At 42.3% G+C, this 14,360-nt stretch overlaps 1 pseudogene; it reads left to right on the top strand.

Moving 5' to 3' along the window:
- The first annotated feature begins 8,096 nt into the window (after positions 1-8,096).
- Positions 8,097-10,727, top strand: LOC111774146 (prohibitin 1 pseudogene; annotated as a pseudogene).
- Positions 10,728-14,360: the final 3,633 nt, after the last annotated feature.

Raw genomic sequence — 14,360 nt, 5'->3', positions numbered from 1 at the left:
CACTTAGCGTGGTGCTTGATACATAATAAACATCCAAGGTAGATTAGTTCCAACTTCTTCATCCACGGTTACCAGATGTGTGATCCCGAGCAAGTTTCTGAACTCTTCTAAGCTTCCTAGGGTTGCAAAGATTAACATAACATCTGTAAGTTATCTGGCACATACTAAGTGATGACCATATGTTAGTTATCTTCCTCCCCTTTAGAAACTGCTCACAATTTATTTTTACCTGGAAGCATTCCCACTACATCTCCATCACTCATCCTTTACTTAAGATACTGTTATACCAGTTTGTTTCATTTAAATGTATTTGCATCTTTATCACATTCCCTCATTCACTTAGCAAAAATGTCTTACTTACTATGTGCTGCCAGGCACTGTACTCTCCTCTGACATGTATGTATTTCTTTTACATGATTTTAAATTCCCAGAAGCTATAAATGTATTTTCCATGTATTTTAATCTTTCACCATCTCTTATGGATGTAGTGACAGTCATAGATCCATTGAGCTAGAAGGAGGCTCGGAGATTATATTGGGCAACATTTTCATTTTACAGCCCAGAAAGGATAGCTGATTTACAAACACTATCAAAGCTGAAACGGTGGTGGTTTCTCGCGCGCCTTCTTATCCAGTGTTCTTTGAACTATGCAGGCACCTTTTGCCATTTGTTCCATGGAACACTAGCTCCTTGGAATGTTTATAAGGCGGCAGTCTGACAAAGGGTTCGATGGCCAAGTGTGCTCGAAAAATAATGGATTAAGCAAAATAAACCATGTTTTGTTTGGTTGTTGGGGTTTTTTTTACTGGAAGACTTTTCAGATCCTTTATTATGTTTCTGAGCATTGTGAATTTCCAAGAGAGGGATGTACTACACCTCGTTTGGTAAACGCGTCCAATCAGGAAACCCTTTCTCATGGAGTATTTGGGGAACTAATGATCTAAGACACAGATTTAGGGAACACCATGCTGTTCCCAGGAAATGTAAACAACCCATGTGACTGTTTATTTTGTGTGACCTTCAGAGAGGAGACCAGGGTCAGGTCACCCTAGGCATTCAGTCAGTCCTCTTTCTGGGAACTTGTTGGGTAGATGCAATCCTTAGACGAAAGGGGAACGTGCCACCATGAGTCCCCTCTTCCCTGAGCACCTTGCTTGGCATAGGGAACAGGAAAGCAGTTGACACACTCGTCACCGCTATGGGGATTCAGTTCTTCCTTCCCTGCTTTGACTCAGGGCAAATGTCCAGGCGGCGTAGGCTGGAGAGCACAGTGGTCAAGAACATGGGCTTCTGAGCTGGAGAGTCCTAGGTGTTGATCCCATCTCTATTTCTCACTAGCTGTTGGATATTGAACAAGGTGCTTACCCTCTTAAGCCTCAATCTTCTCATTTATAAAGCAGTATATTAAAGCTGGATAAAAAATTCTTGCATTCAAACCCCCGGCACAGTGCTTGGCACAGAGTAAGAACCCAGAAATGCTAGCAGCGTTACTGAGAGTGATCATAGTGGTAGGAGAGTAGTCATAGCACCTAGCTGTCAACATAGAGCTTGGGGATACAGCAGAGTTTTGCTGAATCCGAAGGTGCCCTTGTTCTCCTCTTTCCTCTCTCCCCATGCAGTGCTGAGCCTCTTATAGTCATCCCAACAACTGCTCTGCTCCCTGAGAGCTGGGAGGAAATGAGTAGTAGATACTCAATGAACAAGCTCAGAAATGAGCAAAGAAGGATATTAGTCATTAATATAATAAAAAACTTCCTTTAATTTTTTTTTGATTTTTTTTTTTTTTGAGGAAGATCAGTCCTGAGCTAACATCTGCTGCCAATCCTCCTCTATTTGCTGAGGTAGACTGGCCCTAAGCTAACATCCGTGCCCATCTTCTTCTACTTTATATGTGGAACACCTGCCGCAGCATGGCTTGACAAGCAGTGTGCAGGTCCATACCTGGGATCCAAATGGCAAACCCCAGGCTGCCGAAGCAGAATATGCGAACTTAACCGTTGCCCCATCAGGCCAGCCCGGAAACTTCCTTTAATTGAGCAGCTGCTAAACACCAGGCACTGTGCTAGGTGATTTATGTTTACATTTATATGCATTATCTATCTATATCTCTATAGATTGAAGAAGGAAATATCCACATCCCCATTTTGAAAATAAAAAACGAAGGCTGAGAAAGTTTATGGGACAAGAGGCCAAATTAACCCAATGACAAAATGAGCAACCACCAGCTTCCCTGTAGCCGTGTCAATCCTAGGGAAGCATAGGCATATTATGTACACACTTTATGAGACATGGCTGGGGCTGGTATTATTTCTGTCTTTCACGGGTGGGGCAGTTGTGGGACAGTTGTTAATCAATGCCCAATTAAGTAAGAAATGGAGCCAAGAAAATTCCTTCTCAATCGTGTCTCCTAAGGGTACCCTCACTGGACCCCACCTATCAGCCTAGAATATGTGAAGGCTGTAGGACTCCCATTAAGCCGCTAAAAGAAACTATGGTATCAGCAGATCAGAGAGGACATTTGCATAAACAGAGAAATGAAGACATAATTTTCTTCCCACCCCTGGGCACCCAGGCATATGAAGCAAGGATGGTGAATTAATGCATCCTCTTCCCCTCTCACTGTCACCCAAAATGTCCTTTCAGACTCCTCTACACCCACCTCACCCCTCATCCCAGCAAGAAATCCACGCCTGGGGCAAACCTGTGACCCCTTTGAACTAAATCTTCCTAATGACTGTGGTTCCCTCTTGCCAGTCTGTTCCTGAGAGGGTCGAGTCCGAGCGCCAGACACCCTCGAGTAGCAGCCTCAGGATGAGGAAGGGCAGACTTCATCCCTTCCAGGAGGCCAGAGCCTAAAGGCAGCCATGGCTGACTCCAGCTCCTGGCAGAAAACACGATCAGGCTAGTTTTTTTCAAGAGGATTTGGAGAGAAACCAAACTAATAAGAGAGAAAAGGCAAGAGGGACAAGAGAGTAAAGCTTTATTATTTCCTCAGGCAAAATTGAACAAGGAGCTTTTGCAATAAAAATTACACCTGCTTGGCTGAGATTGGAGAGGACAAAACCACTCAGATGTCCACGCTCTCTCATCCGAGGGTCCTACTCTGTTGTCCTCAGAAACATCTGCTGTGTGGCTCTGTGGGGGCGTGAGGTGTGGGAGTGTATGGATAAGGGGCCGGGGTGCGGGGAGGGAAAAACAACAACATTTTATAATAACTACCACAGCGTATCAGATATCGTACCCAGTGCTATCTATGTAGGATTTCCTGTCATCCTCACAATAATGCTTGAAGTTAGTTTAAAATTATTCCCACTTTATAGAAGAGAATACTGAGTCTTAATAAGGTTAAGTCACTTGTCCAAAGCCACAGAGCTAGTATTTCATGTGAGAATCTAATCCTTTATCTGTGACAAATAATAATCCTAACTGTCATACGCTTGGATATAGCATTTCAAACATATTCTTTTCGGATGGCAAACAATCTTATGAGATAGATCACACATTTCTCCGAATTTGCACATGAGGAAACTGAGGCTCAGAGAGGTGAATTTTATTCAGGCCAAACAGGTAGAAAATGACATCGTTTGGTCTTGAATCTAAGGCTTATTCTACCACTTAGTCACTTTAGCAAATAAAGACTTTGCAAATTTTGCAATCCTGATGCCCCTAACAATCAGAAAACATGCCACTCCTTGCAGAATGCCCCTGGTAAATTCCCATGGCCAAGCCAGTCACCACAAAGGGCAAATGCAGGGGAAAAAAACAACAATAAAGCCACAGAAAGGTCAGAAGAATCCCAGGGATTTCTAGTCACTGGGCAGGGGTTCCAGGACACAGAGCCCCTCTGCTTCTGTCTCTCAAAGACCTTCAGGCCAAATGTTCAGTTTTTCCTGTGTAAAAAAAAATATTAGAGATTAATGATAATAATAATAAAAGCGTACACTTATTTAGTTTTTCCAAATTTCAGGCACTGTTACAAGTGCTTTACATTTTATTTACTCATTTACTCAGGAGTCATGCTATCAGGTCCATACTATTATTACCTCCATTTTCTAGATGAGGAAAATGAAGTGAAGAGAGGGGAAGTCGCTTGTCCAAGATGACAGAGCTAGTAAGGGCAGAGTTAGGATTTAAACCCAGGAAATCTGATGTCAGAGTCCAAGTGCAACAGAGCTAGGGGCTACCCAGAACCTCTGATGAGGTCTTCCGAGCACCAGCTTACCAGAACAGTGAAGGGAGACCTTGGGGTAAGGACCTGCATCTGAGGGGGGGGGGGGGTGCACTGGGGCCGTCATACCCTGTCTTCCAAGCAGGCCTTTGCCCATGGGCACTTGGCTAATTCCTCTGTCCACCTCCCTGCCAGCGTCACCAGCTACCCCTTGTCAGCCCAGCACAAAGGTGAGCCAGACTGGCAGGGGGAGGGGTGGCAGCGCCTCTTCTTTTCCCCCTTCTCCTGGGAGTGCCCATCTGGCCTGTATCACCAGCTGATTTGTGCTTTGAAAAGCCTGCTTTCAAGTGAGGGCAATGGGATTGAGTCTCATGAACCATGTCTGTTAATCCAATCAGGGGCATTTTCCCTGATTATGGGCATCCCCCAACCCTGGGGGATCTACTCTTGGCTTTGAAATAAGGCTCCACTCAGAGTCCAGCCCCAGAGAGGAATAGGGGCATCTAGGACTTTCTTCACGGGGCACATTTGACCTCAGGGATTTTAGAATGGCTTCTTCCTATATCTTCTCTTTCCTGCTGGGTATTGTGGCACATTGTTGAAAAATAGAGGCAAAAGGATACGGGTGGGGTATGGAAGAGTGGAAGCCTGAGGTGGCAAAAAATACAAGCCTAGAGCTCAGGAGGCCCAAGCTGAAGTCCAAAGTTTGCTGGAAACAAGCAGTTTGAACTTAGGAAAACGATATGCTTTCTTTAGGCCTCACTTTTCTCATCTATAAAAACTTGGATTAGATGGACCCTGTGAGATTCCTTCCATATTGTGTGAAGTGGAAAGACCCCTCCAAGCAGCAATTTTCCAAGAGAGAATGGGGACAGAGCCCAAAGTTGTCTCCATCCTCTATGCTGCTCCCCTGGGACGTCTCCTAATGTCTCTAATAAACAGAACTCCCATTCTCCAGGACTCCACTCATTGATGTGACATGGTGGGCACTCGTGCAGATTGCTGGGCCAGGGTCTCTAACCCTGGAGGGCCAGCTCCAGAGCTCCCCTTTGACTCAAAGCAGCAAGTGCTCGGAGTCTGGGTTCTGAGAAGTATCCTGTCCTAGGTCACAGATTCTCTCAGCTGAGCCTCAATAGCTGTCAGTCTTAGGGTTGGGTCTTTATTTGACTCTGACTTTGCTTTCCTCTTTTGATCAATACAAAGAAAAAAACTAATGGACCATTACGGGGTTCCAGGCAATTAGCTAATCAGAAACATGGTTAATAAGCTTTGCAACATGAAGTGTCTCACAGGGAAAATCTATCAGACTTCTCAACCATGTCAGGCTCTGTCCCTGACAGGCAGTGGCTACTGAGAACAGCAGCGAGTTAGATGCTTTATTTTTAAGAGGCTTTCCCTGGTCTGAAAGAAATAAGACAAGGCTAGAAAGAAACCAGGTTGGAGCACATGAGGAAAAAGCAGAATTAGGAAGCCAACACGGTATCTTGGGTTGGACTACAAATCTTAGGGGTGGGTTCTGAGTCTTGGTGAGATGGCTTCGTACAGCACTAAGTATAGCACCACATACCAACAAGCGATCAGTAAAGCCTTTTAGTAGTATGAGTCGTGATGAAATGTCCTGTCCTTTGTTAAAGTCCCATGGCTCATTCTCTGCCACCAGGTGCTTCACCTAGTGTTAGGGGCTATCAGAATTGGAGCTGGGCTGCAGGCCATTCCAAACAAAGGGTCTAGGACCCAAAAGTTAAGTCTTCTGCCATGGATGGAACCTGTAGTTGGGGATAGAGACAGCAGTAGATACTGAGAAAAATTCATCCAGGCAGATGGCACATGACATCTGGAGAGGACGGTGACAGGCACTAGGCAGTGATCCGAGCAGGGAAGTCCTCAACAGGAGATGCTCTGAAAGGTGGAGTACAATGACATGATGTGGGGGTGTGCAGTTAGCTGGCCGTGTCTGACCCACAGCGAGGGAAGGAAAAGTTTGGGGAAGATGAGCAGGGAAAGTGGGCAGCTTTGCAAAGCTTTGTAGACTGTGGTCAGGAGTTCAGATTTTGTCCTCGGTGGCATGGGAAGCAATAAAGAATTTAAGCAAGAGAATGACATGATTGCAAATACTTTTTAAGAGGATGGCTCTGGCTGCTATGTGGAGAACGGTTGGGAAGTAGAGCAGGAGTAGCCATGGAGAAACCAGTTAGGGACCCAGTGTGTTTGTTTAGGGGAGAGAAGAGAGTGGTTTGCACAAGGGCAGTCCCAGCAGAGAAGATGCAGTGAGTCAGATTCAGGAGACATTTTGGAGAGACAGATGATACCTTCGGCCTTTGAGCAGATACAAATTTATTTTTAATTTTTATATTCAATGATTGTTAATGAGCTGGAGCTTCCTGGGGCAGAATTCTAAAGGAGCACTACTAGAGCTTTGGCCTGGGCTTTCTGTTTGTTAATATGATGCACCTCCCTTTAGGGTTATGACATGCACAATCCCCTCTGGTCTCCCTAATGGCCATCCCAATGACATCTAATTTGGCTCCCACTTTTGTGAACTGGCTTCTCAGGCAGTTCTGACAGGATACAACACACATGCTTTGCAGCCAATCTCTAACCAACTCTGGCCAGGGTGAGGAGGGGTCAGGAGGGCAGGCAGGTGAGTGATTGCCTGGTGCAAGCACTGTTGCAGAGTGGACTGTTGCAGAGGGGACGCCAGCACCAGGTGAGGATTTATGAGTCTCTCTGGCCTATTTCACCTCGCTTACAGTCTGCTTGGTTTTCTTGATCTTTCCCGTGGCTTCTAAGCCACAGATTTGGTTGGCCTACTTCTTTCTAGACAGTATGCCATCTGCATACACCATTTGCATACAGTGTTGTTTTTTTCCTGCACTACCCACAAAAGCGGCGGGGATGCACATGGCTCTCTCATTAACTAGGCACAGAAAATTTGGCTATCACTAGGCCCACACAGAATGGAGCCAGTTGCTGCAGTGAGAAAAAGGACTTCCAGGGAATTCTGCGGGCTTCTTTTTCCTCTTGATATGCCTGTTAAAGAGGGAAAAGAGAGTTCTAACAGGAGGAAAAAGAAAAGTTTTATGAAGTCCAAAATTATAGAAATGGCCAGGTTTATGCCAAGAGACTAACTTCTAAATCCTTTGGCGCTTCAATGACTGAGTCTATACTAGGAACCTATTTATCTTGCTGAGGATCTGGCATATTTTACACCTCCTGAAAGGAGCAGTTTACTCTGGAGCCATAGAGTCATGTAGGATAATAATCCCAGCAGACAAATGGGAGGAGACAGCAATAATAAATATCTCCGCTATAAGAGCGTAGAAGAAGTAAAAGCTTGGGGCATCTCATGTGTACCAGCTGCTTAATAATAAAGACAATGATAACGTGAGTCTTAGGCCAGGCTGCAAAAATGTGTCTTAGTTACAGGTATCAAAGCCCAAATGTCTGCCCTTGTTTATTACTGTCATTTAGTATGCAAGTGGTGTCTGCCTCCATCACAGTTTTCTCTGACACCAGAAACACAAGGCTTTCTCTCTCTGAATTTACAAAGTCTCCCAGTTCTGATCCATTTCCCTCTCAATTTTCTCCTAACCCAAGATTGTCTGGTCCTTTTGCTACGGAGAGAAAGGGACCTTGCTTTCCAGGAAGGCTTAAATCATTGCATTTGTGTTCATTGAACTGTTAAGCCCTATCCTGTCTGAGGGCTGGGGTGGGTATACAATTATAAAAATGATAATACTAAGAATACTGTTTTCTTTTTAATTCAATTCCACTTGTTGATCACAAGCCTCAAGAGTTGTAAGGAGTGAGACAGCTCCCTCAAGGAGTTTGCAATCTAGTAAGAAGGTTGCGATAAGCACAGGATTATAGTACAAGAATAAGATAAGCTGAATGAAAACAAGGGATCCTGTGAGCCACAAGGGATCCAATGGGCTGCAAAGGATCCTATGGAGAAGGCCAAACACATCCAGCTGGGGAGAAGAGAAAGGTCAGGGATGTCTTCATGAAGTTGGTGGCATTTGAGGTGAGTCTTGAGAGTTTGGTTTAAGGCAGGGAGCAGTAGCAGAAGGCTGGGGGAATGAACTGGACCCACATGAGACTGGAGAAATCGCCTTATCTGTAGAGCCTGAACCATTAAGGACCCCTGGGCAATCTTCGGCCCACTGTCTATGGATCAAGAAAACTTAGAGGTAATTCAGAAAAGTGTTGATATCAGGGAAGTCTTTTACTTCCTGGACACAGCAATGTGAAATTCTAGGTGATCAGGTAAGAATGTTGAGGAAAAGTAAACTACATTATGATGCTAGGAGATATGTGTATTTCTAGAGAATAACTAATGTTGTAGGAATTAGAATCCCATTTACCGGGGAGAGAGTTGGCAAGAGCCAAGCATGGTAAGAATCTGTCAAGTGGGCAGAGTTTGGGGCCAACATTCTAATCTTGAAGAGATTATGGGGCATTATGCAGGGTAACAGACTGACTTTAGAACTGGGAATAAGGTCCAACGCAAGAGTCCAAATCTAGGGCCTGAAACAAAGTGAGGAGTCCAAAGGGCTATTCTTCAGAGGTGTCAGCATCCAGACTCAGCCTAATCGCATCAGATACTCAATTCTGTTTAGCAATATATCTCAATGCCAAGCCTCACCAGATGGTAAGCCTGAGCTGCTGACTATTTTTGCCCTGAGCAGGCACTAGGGTTTGTATATCTGCAGGCAATGTCCTGTGTCAGAGATGAGAAGAGCAGGGGAAAGGGGACAAGGCAAACTTCTTCCTCTTCTGGCAATGCCTGACTATGAGCCCCAAGGGGCTTCTGCTACAGAACAGCAAAGCCTGGTGGGGGGCATTATTTGAGACATTACCAGTCACACAAGAGGAAAGAGATAAGAGGCAAGAAAAAAAAAGAAAGAATGAGCAAGAGAGATGTCAAGCCTGATCTACAGGAGGGTGAATAGTGGTTGCAATAGTGCTGCCAGAACACTGAGCGTTGGGCCAGCCTTGAGGTGAAGAGGACAAGTCTGGGACTCCACCATGAATTGAAGCTCTCAAGGGAGAGCAAGGAGGTTACAAGCGGTGCGGGCAAAGTCACTGACATAGCCCTGGATTAGCTGAACCTCTAGTGACTGTCAAAAGCCAAAGCAAATCTTCTCTGCAAGAAAACTTCTCCAATCCCCAATTTAAGCCCTCAGATGTTCCACCTATTATGACAAACAGTGAGCTCACAAAGATCACTAAACACAGAATGTAAGCCACTATTCCTGAGAGCTGGCAGAAATAACATGCAATGAATTTAGAATCCTATGGATTGCAGATATGAAATCAGATATAGAATATGTAGAATATAGAGCAGCTGTGCAAGCACAAGTATTATCTAACCCACAAGAAACTTTTGGGAGTAAAAACATGGATTTGTGGGAAAAAATGAAACAGCAAGAAATTAAAATTGTAATTGTTGATACGAAAATTTTAATGAGTTAATTAGCAGATTAGATACAGCTAAAGACAGAGTTAATGATTGTCAGATATACCTGGAGAAACTACCCACAATGAAACACTGAGGAGGGAATGGAAAATAAGAAAAGATATTAAGAGATTTGGGAAGTATAATATACATCTACTCAGACTACTGGAAAGAGAGAGTAGAGGAAACAGAGAAGAAGCATTACTCAAAGTGATATTGGCTACAAATTTTCCCACTTTGTGAAAAATATGGACTTACAGATCCAGGAAGAACAGCATATCCCTAGTAAGTCAGTATTTAAAAATCCATGCAGAACATCAAAGACAAAGAGAAGATCTTAAAATCATCTAGAGTGAGCGGAGCAGGGGAATTCACATGGAAGTCAGAGTGGAAGCAGGTCTGAATGGGCTAAGAAATCAGGTCCAGCAAAAGAAACACAGTTACCAAAGTGCTTAAGTCCATGGGCAGGGCCAGTTCAGCCTGGCCTTAGAATTTGGCAGAAATTGTAAGTGCGAATGCTGGCCACAGGGCTGTCACCTTTGTCTGGTTCTGTAAAGTCTGGAACATTGTAGTAGGCGAAAGGACTCATTATTTTATCCCTTGGGTGCAAAAACCAGTTATCCTTGACTGCCACATAACATACCAGTAATCACTGGAAATAAAAATTTACAGAATGTCAATGTCATGCTTTGCATCCTTTTCCGCGCAGTTGCTATCAGCAATAGAAAGGACTATGACAAGCATGGGCTGCCATCAATCACTATAGAGATCCTCAAATGAATGGTGGCTCACCTTGATGTCAGAAAACTGGTCACCTAGAGAGAGCTGGTCCCCAGAAAAGTGAGTGATGACCTATCCAACATGTTCTTGACACATTTGATCTTTAGGACAAAGTTCTCAGAGCAGTGAAAGCCAAACAGGCGGCTTAGCAGAAAGCAGAGAAGGCCATATTTGTGAAAGAAAAGAGAGCAACAGAACAAGGCAAGCATCATATCTGCCAAGGGCAACTCCAAAGCAGCTGAATTGGGCAACAGTTTGAGCTGCATAGGCTGGACGCTCAGGGGACATTGTGTGCAAGCTTCCTTGCTCTTGAAACATTAGCTGCCTGCCTACCTCAGTAATGCTTATTCTAAACTCAGCTCCTCCAGATGACCAGGCCACAGCTCCAATCTTAACATAACCTTCCTCCTGTCCTCACCCTACCAGATCATTGTGAAATTTCATGATTGACTTAAAATGAAGGGGAAAAAATCATTTTAAAAGATCTCAGAGGGAAAAAAATAGCCAGAAAGAAGAAAACAGGTTACCTTGAAGGAATAATTAGAATGACAAAGTGACTTTCCAACAGCAACAGTGGAAGTCAAAAGACAGCAAAATAATATCTTCAAAGAGCTTAGAAAAAATACTTTCAACATAAAGTTGTGTACCCAGCTAAAGTATCTTTCAAAAAAAAGTAAGATAAAGACATCTATAGACAACAAAAATGAGAAGGTTTATACCAAGAAAACTGCTGTAATAGAACTTCTAAAGGAGCTATTTCAGGAAAAAGGAATGTGATTCCAGAAGGACAACCTGAAATACAAGAAGAAATGGTAATAAAGCAGGAAAAATATGCCAACCTATTATAAAAATAGAAAAGAAGCAGGGAGGACAGAAAGGATTTACACAGAGAGTAGCTAGAAGGACAGTGTTGCAAACAGAGTGAACAACAAAAAAATTGAAGAGAGAAGAAAACCTGGGACATGTTGAAGACTTGATGGATCTTTGTGAGAGAGTGGCCAGGTTTCAAGAGACATTTTCTCCCTTCTTTCATTATTATTAGTGTCCGTCTTAAGGAAAAGCCTTCAGAATCTCTCTCTGCTCATCCTCACTCCCTGCTGTCCTCTTCCCCTCTCTCTTTCTCCTCCTTCCCAAGAGGCTGTCTGGTTGGTCAGATTCCAGATAAACCCTTGTTTCCTAGGGTGTTGTCTTCCCGTTAAAAAGTCAGTGCATGAGGATATAGCTCTGTCCTGGTCTCTCAGGAGGCGGAAGTGGGGAGGTCAGGGCCAGCTCTTGCATAGAAGCAGACCAGGCATATTGCTCTTTCTTTTTCTCTTTTGCTTTTATGCGACCAGTAGTAAGTTTTTCCAAACACTCTTCGCTATGTGACAGCCAGGTAAACCTACTGCTCCAGCAACAGCCCAAATTAATTTAGTCCTACATATTCAGGACAAATACATTTTCTTTTGCCAGCTGTTGCCCCCCAGTTCCGCCTGCTGGAATGTGTAGGTTTGTATTGCCCACCTTAGGGGTTAGATCTGTGGGTTAGGCATAGGACAGTGAGAAGTATGGTAGGAGATGGCGAATAGAGCAAACCCCATAATCTGTTTTGGACTGGAACTCATACTGTTTAGGCCTAACTGGCATAGAAATAAAGGACCCTCCTATTTTATCCAGCAAAGGACGTTGAAATTCTATGCACGCATGGGGAATATCAACTATGACCTGGGATTTGGGTATTTAGGGATCCCTTGGCTATAGCACCATGTATTATCACCTACTTACGTTAAGAATTCTAACAATTTCCTGAGACTGTTATAATTTAAAGGAAGTTTCTAAAAACAGCATTATTGAGGTATACTTACATACAATAAACCATATACATGTAAATTGTGCCATTTGATGGATTGTAACATATGTATATATACATGGAAACTTAAAACACAATAAAGAAAGTGAACATATACATCATCCTCAAAAGTTACCTTAAGCCCCTTTGTAATCCTCTCCCCCATCCCTTCCTACCCTCCCCTCCAACTTCATCCCCAGATAACCACTCATCTGCTTCTATCAGTGTAGATTAGTTTTCACTTTCTAGAATTGTATATAAAAGGAACCATACAGTATTTACTCTTCTTTTGTGTGGCTTCTTTCATTCTACATAATTATTTTGAGATTCATCCATGTTTTTGTGTACCAATAATTCGATATTTGTACTCCTAACTAGTATTGCATTGTATAAACACACAACCCTTTGTTTATCTATTCACCTACTGATGAACATTTGGGGTTGTTTCCAGTTTGAGGCCATTACAAATAAAGCTACTATGGATATTTATGTAAAAGTAAATATTTCTTTGAGTGGACAAAGAAATTTACCCATTTCTCTTGAGTAAATACCTAGGAATGGAAGGCGTGAATCATATGATAGCTGTATGTTTAACTACTTCAGAAATTTCTAAACTATTTTCTCAAGTGGTGAAAGTTCCAGTTCCTCCACGTCTTCATCAACACTTGGTGTGGTAAGTCTTTTAAATTTCATCCATTCTTAAAGGTGTGTAGTAATATCTCACTGTGGTTTTGATTTGATTTCCCTAATGACTAATGATTTGGGGCATTTTTTCATGTGTTTATTCGTCAGATATATATCTTCTTTGATGAGGTATCTGTTCAAATCTTTAGCTTATTTTTAAATTAGGTTGTCTGCCCTTTTTGTTATTGAGTTTTAAGATATTACTATCCACTCAACTCTGTTCCCCAAAATTCCTATGCTGAAGCACTAATCCTCCATTTGACTGTATTTGGAGATAGGGTTTTAGGAGTTAATTAAGGTTAAATGATATCATAAGAGTGGGGTCCTAATTCTACAGGATTAGTGGCCTTGTAACAAGCGGATGCACATGCACTGAGGAAAGGTCATGTGAGGACACAGCAAGAAGATTGCAGTCTACAAGCCAGAAATAGAGTCAGTGCCAGAACTCAACCATGCTGGCACTCTGATCTCAGATTTCCAAGCTCCAGAACTGTGAGAAAATAAATTTCTGTTGTTTAAGACACCCAGTTGATGGGATTTTGTTATGGCGGCCCAAGCAAAGTAAGACAGATATATATATATATCTGAGATATACATCTATATATATATAAAACGTAAGTCTACAAGCCCTTTATGAGCTATATGCTTTGCAAATATTTTCTCACAGTCTAGGGCTTTTCTTTCCATTTTCTTGATGGTGTTTTCAGAAGAGCAGATGTTTTTAATTTTGATAAAGTTCAGTTTACTAATTTTTTCTTATATGGATCACACTTTGGGCATCAAATATAAGATATCATTGCATAACCAAAGTCATAAAGATTTTCTCTTCTGTTTCCCTCTAGAAGTTTTATAGTTTATATCTTACATTTAGGTCTGTGATCCATTTTAAGTTAATTTTTGTGTATGGTGCAAAGTATGACTCAAAGGATGGGTTTTTTTTTGCATGTGGATATCCAATTACTACACTCTCCTCATTATTGTAACTTTATAATAAATCTTGAAATCATGTAGTGTTAGTCTTCCAATTCTGTCCTTCTTTTTTCGAAGCTGTCTTGGCTATTCTATATGTTCTACATTTCTAAATGAATTTTGGAATCACCTTCTCAATTTCTATTTTAAAAAAGCCTGCTGGGAGTTCGATTGAGATTACATTGAATATATATATCACTTGGGAGGAATTAATATTTTAAAATACTGTGTCTTCTGATCCTTGAACACAGTACGTGTCTCTTCATTTATTTAGGTATTTAGGTTCTATCACTAATGTTTTATAGTTTTTAGTGTATAGGTCTTACACATTTTTTGTGAGATTTATCCCTTTATACTTCATTTTTATGTGTAATCATAAATGATATCTCTCAAATTTCAATTTCCGATTTTTCATTGCTAGTAAATAGAAGTACAATTTTTAAAAGATTAATCTTGTATCCTGCAAACTTGTT

Source organism: Equus caballus, chromosome 7 (genome assembly GCF_041296265.1).
Source record: "Equus caballus isolate H_3958 breed thoroughbred chromosome 7, TB-T2T, whole genome shotgun sequence".
Classification (NCBI taxonomy): domain Eukaryota; kingdom Metazoa; phylum Chordata; class Mammalia; order Perissodactyla; family Equidae; genus Equus; species Equus caballus.
The sequence above is the reverse complement of the archived record's forward strand: the minus strand, read 5'-3'. Positions and strand labels throughout refer to the sequence as shown.